The sequence below is a fragment of the Molossus molossus genome, unplaced genomic scaffold (assembly GCF_014108415.1).
Source record: "Molossus molossus isolate mMolMol1 unplaced genomic scaffold, mMolMol1.p scaffold_m16_p_15, whole genome shotgun sequence".
Lineage (NCBI taxonomy): Eukaryota > Metazoa > Chordata > Mammalia > Chiroptera > Molossidae > Molossus > Molossus molossus.
The window spans coordinates 51,236,371-51,244,033 of record NW_023425350.1 but is presented as its reverse complement, the minus strand read 5'-3'; positions in this window follow the sequence as shown (position 1 = coordinate 51,244,033).

The following is a 7,663-nucleotide window of genomic DNA, read 5'->3' as shown; positions in this document are numbered from 1 at the left end:
CTTCAACTCTTTTTTAAAAACCTAGTCTTATTTTTATGTCATGATCCTTCCCCTAGAATCACCCTGATTGAAAATCACACTTATAAAAAAAATTTTTAAGAGAAATGGTTGAAATGAGTCAGAAAATAACAAATTAATAATTTGAACACCAACAGGTTCACACTCCGTACACAAAAATACGAAGTTATATAACAATCAAAGAATCAGACCAAAGAATGGATCATACTGTTCCCTGGTGGTGGTAGAAGAAATGATGAATTAGCCAGCAACACCAAAGAGGAATTAGTATCACAAAGAACTTTAAAAGGTATTTGGTGCCATCTACTGGAAATCAAGCAGTAAATATAAAACAAAGGTTTGGTTTGGCTTTTCTAGAAATTATTTTACACAAATGTACACAATGACCAGTTAAATTAGATAATCTGAAGGTGCAGGTTTTGAAGAAAGAACTGAGAATCCTAAAACAAAGTAGAAGTGGTGACCCCCAGCACCTAGAACCTCAAAGGCATTATATAAGCAGTGACTGATAGGCACAACTCCAAAAATAAAAATTGGAAATCCCAGAATGTTTGAATATGAATTTTATGACTAGAATTTTATATAAAGTTATGTGTAATAGCATAAATATGGGATGGCAATCGTTTATATATATTTGAGCAGGCATTAAGACCAACAAATAGAATTGGGAAGTAAAAAGAAAATGTTGAAAATAGGAAAGAAAAGACATATATTACCCATGTGATAATCTTTACTGCATCTTTTAGAAAGCTAAGACTCAGTCTCCTGCCTTTGAAGGGCTTATATACAGTATGTAAATGTTGAGTGAGCAGCAGATTCATTAAATGCTATGAAAGTTCTGACAGAATTCTTCGGTGAGTTCCTCACAGAGTGGCAGGGAAAAGATGACTGGCATGTTACAATCCTTAAATGTATAAAAAATTCCAAAACAAAGTAAAACACCTTATTTGTAACTGAGTTTGACACTTCCTCACCACTGACATTAAAATGAAATTTTTAAATAAATTTTTGAGGAACTGATTTTGTTCTTCAAAGTATAAAAATCAGGACTGGAATTTCCTGCTTCAATAATATCAAAACCCATATTTGTGGCTACTTTGGAAACCCCAATACCATGGCATCTAATATCATATTAAGTTTTAAAAACCTTTAGGAACACTGCTTTACAAAAATTAGTTATTCCACAAATGTTTTAAAAACAGAGCAATGGCTAAACAGTGGTATAAACAGGACATAAAACACTATGTAGCAGCTAAAATGTAAAATGTAGAGGTACATAAATTGGCATGGAGAGATCTCCAAGGCTCCTAGTATTAAATACTTAATTGTAAAATGAGCCCTACAGCATATTATTTGTATTTTGAAAATCCCAAACAATGTATTTTCCTTGTTTCCAACTTTAACTCTGCTACTCACATGCATGCGTAGACAAAGGTCTAGAAAGATACAGTGCAAAGAAGGGGCAACAGGCCCAGGTTTGAGGGGTACTGATCAAGTGGGATTTCACTTTGTCATAATGTTTTAAAATTTTTACAGGGAAAGTATCTATTACTTGGGCAACTAAAGGTTAACATAAAATACAAGGGAAGTAACAAAGTGAAAAAGGGTCACTGAACTAGACCCACAAATTCAACAGGTATTTATTGACTGTTACTCTGGGCCAGGCACTGTGCGGTGCTGGGGCTACAGCAGCAAACAAGACAGAAGCCCCATTTCCTACTGTCTAGTGGAAGAACCAGAAAGTAATAAATGAATATAGAGTGTGTCAGGCATGGATAAGCTACAAGGAAAAGGAAACTTTGCAGACCATGTGCAAAAACTGGAACCCTCATACATTGCTGGTGGAATGTAAAAGAGTGCAGGTGCTTTGGTCAACATGACAGTGCTTCAAAAGTTAAACAGCCCTGGCCAGTTTGGTTCAGCAGTAGAACGTCTGCCCGCAAACCAAAGACTCGAGGGTTCCATTCAGGCCAAGGGCACGTACCTTAGTTGCAGTTCGGTCCCCGGTCCTGGTCGGTTTTGTGCAGGAGGCAATAAATAATGTTTCTCTCTCACATCAATATTTCTCTCTCTTCCTCTCATTCTCCCCCACGCTATCTGAAGATAAAAATGGAAAAAAGTGCCGACCAGTGTGGCTCAGTGGTTGAACGTCGACCCATGCACCAAGAGGTCTCTGGTTTGATTCTCGGTCAGGGCAGATGCCCAGGTTGTGGGCCAAATCCCCAGTGGGGGGCATGCAGGAGGCAGCCAATTGATGTTCTCTCTCATCGATGTTTCTATCTCTCTCTCCCTTCCTCTCTCTCTAAAATCAATAAAGAAAAAAAAGACTGAAAAAAAATTTTTTAAAAAAGGAAAAAAGTATCCTCGGGTGTGGATTGAAAAAAAAAGTTAAATAGAATTATATGACCCACTGCAATTCCACTCCTAGTTGTACACTAAGAGAATTTAAAACATATGTTCATACAAAACCTTGTATACAAATGTTCATAGAATCACTATTCATACTAGCCAAAATGTGCAAAAACTGAAATGCCCATCAACTGATAAATGATAAATAAAAATGTGGTATGGAATAGAACAGAATATTATTCAGTCATAAAAACTAAAAAAGTACTGTTAAATGTTATAGCACTGATGAACCTTGAAAACATTATGCTAAATGAAAAAAGCCAGACACACAAAAAACAAATTATTGTATGACTCCATTTATATGAAATATCCATTTATATGAAAATGTCCAGATTACACATCTTTAGAGACAGAAAGTACATAGTGGTTTCTGGGGTGGGGAGGGTGGAGGAGTGACTGTTAATGGGTCCAGTTTCTATTTGGGGTGATGAAAATGTTTTGGAATTAGATTGTGGTAATGGACGTATAACTGTGAATGTACTATAAATCACTGAACTGGTATAGTTTAAAAGGGTGAATTGCATGATAATGTGAATTTTATCTTCATTTTTAAACGTTAAACAAAAAGAGTAAAGCAGGATAAAGGGATAGAGAGGGAAGGGGGTTTGATATTTTGGATAAGACATTCAGGAACAACTTTGTTTTGAGCAGAGACCTGAACAATATAAAGAAACTACTGATGGAAACTAGCAGGTGGAGGTATTTGTGGGGGAGGAGGCAAACTCCAGGAGGAAGAGCAGGTGGGAAGTCTTCGGTAGTTGCATACCTGTTCTCAAGGAGCAGCAAGGAGGCCAGCAGCATGACTGAGTGCAGTAGCAAGGGGGTGAGGCTTCAGATGCCAGGGTCCAGACTGTTCATGCTTGTGGACCACAGTAAAGACTAGACTTATTCCACATGACAGAAAAATACCAGAGAAAGAAGGAGCGTGCTTTAATGTACGTTTTAAAAGGTTTACCTCTGATGCTGGATGGAGAACAAACTCAGGCAGCAAGAGAAGGAAAGTTATTAGGAGGCTACTACAGTAGTCCAGGCAAGAGCAATGGCTTAGGTTAGTATAGGTGGTGAAAAGTGGCCAGTTTCAACGTAATATCAAATCACTTCGATGTATACTTGAAATATCTTACAATTTTGTGTCAAATATATAAACCTCAATAAATCTGAACAAAAAAGTAGATTCAAAATATTATCTGATTCAAATAAAAAGAATTGGCTAATGAATGACATAGAAGGAAAAAGAGGCATCAAGGATGACCCCAAGGATTTTGGTCTGGGCAAAGAAGTGAGTGGAGGAGTAAGTTATTTACTGAGATGGGGAAGCCTCAAAGAAGACTGGGCAGGTAGATGAGTTCAGTTAATTTTAAATTTGAAGTGCCAAATAATCTCAGTGCATAGACAAGCCTGGAATTCAGTAAAATGGTCAGGCTGGAAGTATACATTTGAGAGCCGTTACAGAAGATGTTCGAAGTTACAAAACAGATTACTCAATACTCCAGGGCTCAAACCTTGGAATGTTTATTTTATTTAATTGATTTTTTTTTAGAGAAACTATGGGAGAGAGAGAGAGAGAAGTCAATGTGAGAGACATACATCAATCGGCTACCTCCTGCACACTCCCTACTGGGGATCAATCTTGCAAACCAGGCATGTGCTCCTGACCAGGAATCCAAACCCAGACATCTTAGTCCATGGGTCAATGCTCAATCCACTGAGCCACACCAGCCTTGCCCTGGAGTACTCTTAACATTTAGGTACTTGGAAATAGAAGATTTGGCATAATTTATGTCCGTTGAGAGGCAGCAGCCTGTTAGAGGAAGACAAGGGTGTTCTTCCATCTTTGTTATTCTTACAGAATCAGTCAATCTGATGGATAAAAGATCCTTCAAACCAAGATTTCTCTTAGGATCAGAGGTGTCTTATCTCGGGATTTAAGACTTCCACCTTCTCTGTTTCTTTGGTGTTAGCTGATAGAGCACAAACCTATTGACCTACCTGATGTTCTGATTATTTCATACATTCATTCATTCACTCATTAATTCATCCTCACCCGAGGACATTTTTCCATTTTTTGTTCAGATAGAGTGGGAGGGAGAGAGAGGAAGAGAGAGAGAAAAAAAACACCAACGTGAAAGGGACACATTGAGTGGCTGCCACCCACATGACCCAACCAGGGCCAGGGCCAAGCTGCAACCAAGGTACATATCCTTAGCGGGAACCAAACCTGGGTCTCTCTGGACCGAAGGCCACTGCTCTAACTGCTGAGTCAAACCAGCCAGGGCTCTGAATATTTCTTTACCAAATATGCTGCCTTGAGGATTTGAAGTCAAAACCTCTACTAACACACTAAGATGACAATCCAAAGACCTGTAATTTAGTGTGGGGTATATTATTTTATCCCAGAATTTTAGCTTCCCTATTATAACAATTGGGTATGCACAGATACGGTCAGAAACAGTCTTTGTCATGGATAATTTACAGATACACAAGTATTTTGGTGAGTGGGGGAATGGGAGTCTATTGAGCTCAGGTGGCAAAAAATCCAAGCAAAATAAACCGATTGCCTAAGGCCATGACACTCATACAATGGGTACTACAAGCAGTGCAGCTAATATAGTACATCCAAATATTTAAGAACTGAGGGCATCAGGTAGTACAAACACCAATCATTTTTGCCTTTGTGCTCTGAAAAGCCTCAGCTTTCTCATCTGGGAAATGGAGATAATACCTGCTCTATTTCATAGGGATTAAATGATCCAAGGTGTTCTGTACACTGTATTATGCAATGCAGTCACACTACTATTATTTTCTTTACAGGGATTAACCTGTCAGGAAAGCTTTTAAAGAACTATAATAGGAGGTCAAATTTCAGACACAATGAAGGATTTAAAAATCAAGCTAAACACATATAAAATCATGTATGTGCAAGGATAATGATCATATAATTTTCTTTTTTAATCCTCACCCGAGGATCTTTTTCCATTGATTTTCAGATAGAGTGGGAGGGAGGGAGAAAGGGAGGGAGAGAGAGAGAAACCTCATTGTGAGAGAGACACATTGATTGGTTGCCACGCCCATGATCCAAGCAAGCCTGGGGATGGAATCACCACTGAGATATGTGCCCTTGAACCTACGACTCTTTGGTCCATTGGCCAATGCTCTAAACACTGAGCCAAACCGGCCAGGGCACGATCATAGAATTTTAAAAAATAGTAAAAGATTAAGCCCTGGCTGGTGTGGCTCAGCGGCTGGAGCACTGGACCATGGACCAAAGAGTTGTGGGACTGATTCTGGTCAAGGGCATGTACTGCGGTTGCAGTTCAGTCCCTGGCCGTGGTAGGGTCGTGCGGGAGGCAAACAGTCAACATGTCTCTCTCACATTGATGTTTCTCTCTCTCCCTCCCACTCTAGATAATAAATGGAAAAAGTATCCTTGTTGAGGATTTTTAAAAAATAAAAAATAGTAAAAGATTAGAAACAACTTTAATGTCCATCAATGGGGCATTAATTAAAACGAGTAGTCTCTATCCTACAGTGGACTATAATTGCTGCCCTTAACCAAAACAAAAACAAAAAAGAGAGGCAAAACTTCTGGTCAAGATGGTGGAGTAGGTTACACACTGTGCTCACCTCCTCTCAGGACCACATAAAAATTACAATTAAACTGCTGGCCAGTGTGGCTCAGTGGTTGAGCAATGACCCATGCACCAAGAGGCTGCTGGTTCAATTTTCGGTCAGAGCACATGCCCAGGCTTTGGGTCTGATCCCCAGTGGGGGGCATGCAGGAGGCAGCCAATGGATGTGGTCTCTCATTGATGTTACTATCTCTCTCTCCTTCTCCCTTCCTCTCTAAAATCAATAAAGAAAAAAAATTACAAAAAAAAAATTACAACTAAACTACAGAACAACCGTCATTGAGAACCACCTGAACACTAGCCAAATAGAGTCCTATCACTAAGGATATACAACAGAAGGAGCCAGGTCAAGACTGTGAATTGCACTAATATTTCTCTTTGACTTTCTGGAATAAGCGATACTTGATAAAAAAACAAATAGAGGCAGTATTATATGTATTGATGAGAAACATAAGATTTATAAGTAAGTGAGAAAAGGCTATTTCTCCTTTTTTCATTTGAATGATGAAATATGATGTTTCGGTACATATGCAATATCTCTGACAAGATGCACAATTAGCTCAACACTGTATATCCTTTGTGCTGTCTGAATTGTGTTCCATGTGTGTTACTCAAAAAGAATTAAAAACAAAAAACCCAAATTTAATATCTAACAACAGAACCTCAATTTTCAGTGAGATATGAAACAGAATGGATAACGGTTATTATCTTCAATATATAAAGAGCTTCCTTCAAATAAGAAAAAGAAAAGCTTGGCCCTGCCTGGTTTGGCTCAGCGGTTGGAGCGTCGGCCTGCGGAACAGAGTCCCAGGTTCGGTTCCCGCTAGGGGCACGTACCTAAATAAATAAATAAAAATAAATAAAAAAAAATAAAGCTTGCCCGGCCGGTGTGGCTCACTGATTAAGCATTGACCCATGCACCTAAAGTCGCCGGTTCAATTTCTGCTCATGGCACATGCCCAGGTTGTGGGCGCAATCCCCAGTGAGGGGCATGCAGGAGGCAGCCAATCGATGTTCCCATCTCTCTCTCCCTCTCCCTTCTTCTCTCTCTGGAATCAATAAAGAAAAAATATTTTTAAAAAAAGATAAAAAGAAAAGCTTGCCACAATACAAATGGTTCCAAGATTTGGAATTAGCATTTTACAAAAGAAATATATATGGCTAACGCATTTTAAAATGCGTTTCTTCCTTGTTAGAAATAAATTTAAACCAAATACCAGTATTTTACTCATTAGATTGGAAACTTTCAATAAATTATATCCAATATTTGTACACATGTATGAAATGGGAATGCTCATACTTTACTGGTCAGAGTCAGTTGTTACCTTTCTAGGCATATATATGCAAAAGCCTTAAAACACGCACACACATGCACACTCCTTTATCTCACATCTAAGAACCGAAACTGAGGAAATAATGCAACAAGTACAAAAAGATATATGTAACAGGGATACTACTCACAACAAATCATAGGAGAGAAGTGAATGTTCACCAATGATTAGTTAATCATTGTTGATTAGTTAATAATAAAATGATTAGTTAATAAAATATGGTAAAACCAAGTACCTACTAAAAGCTAAGATGCCAAAGAATATTTAAAAAATATT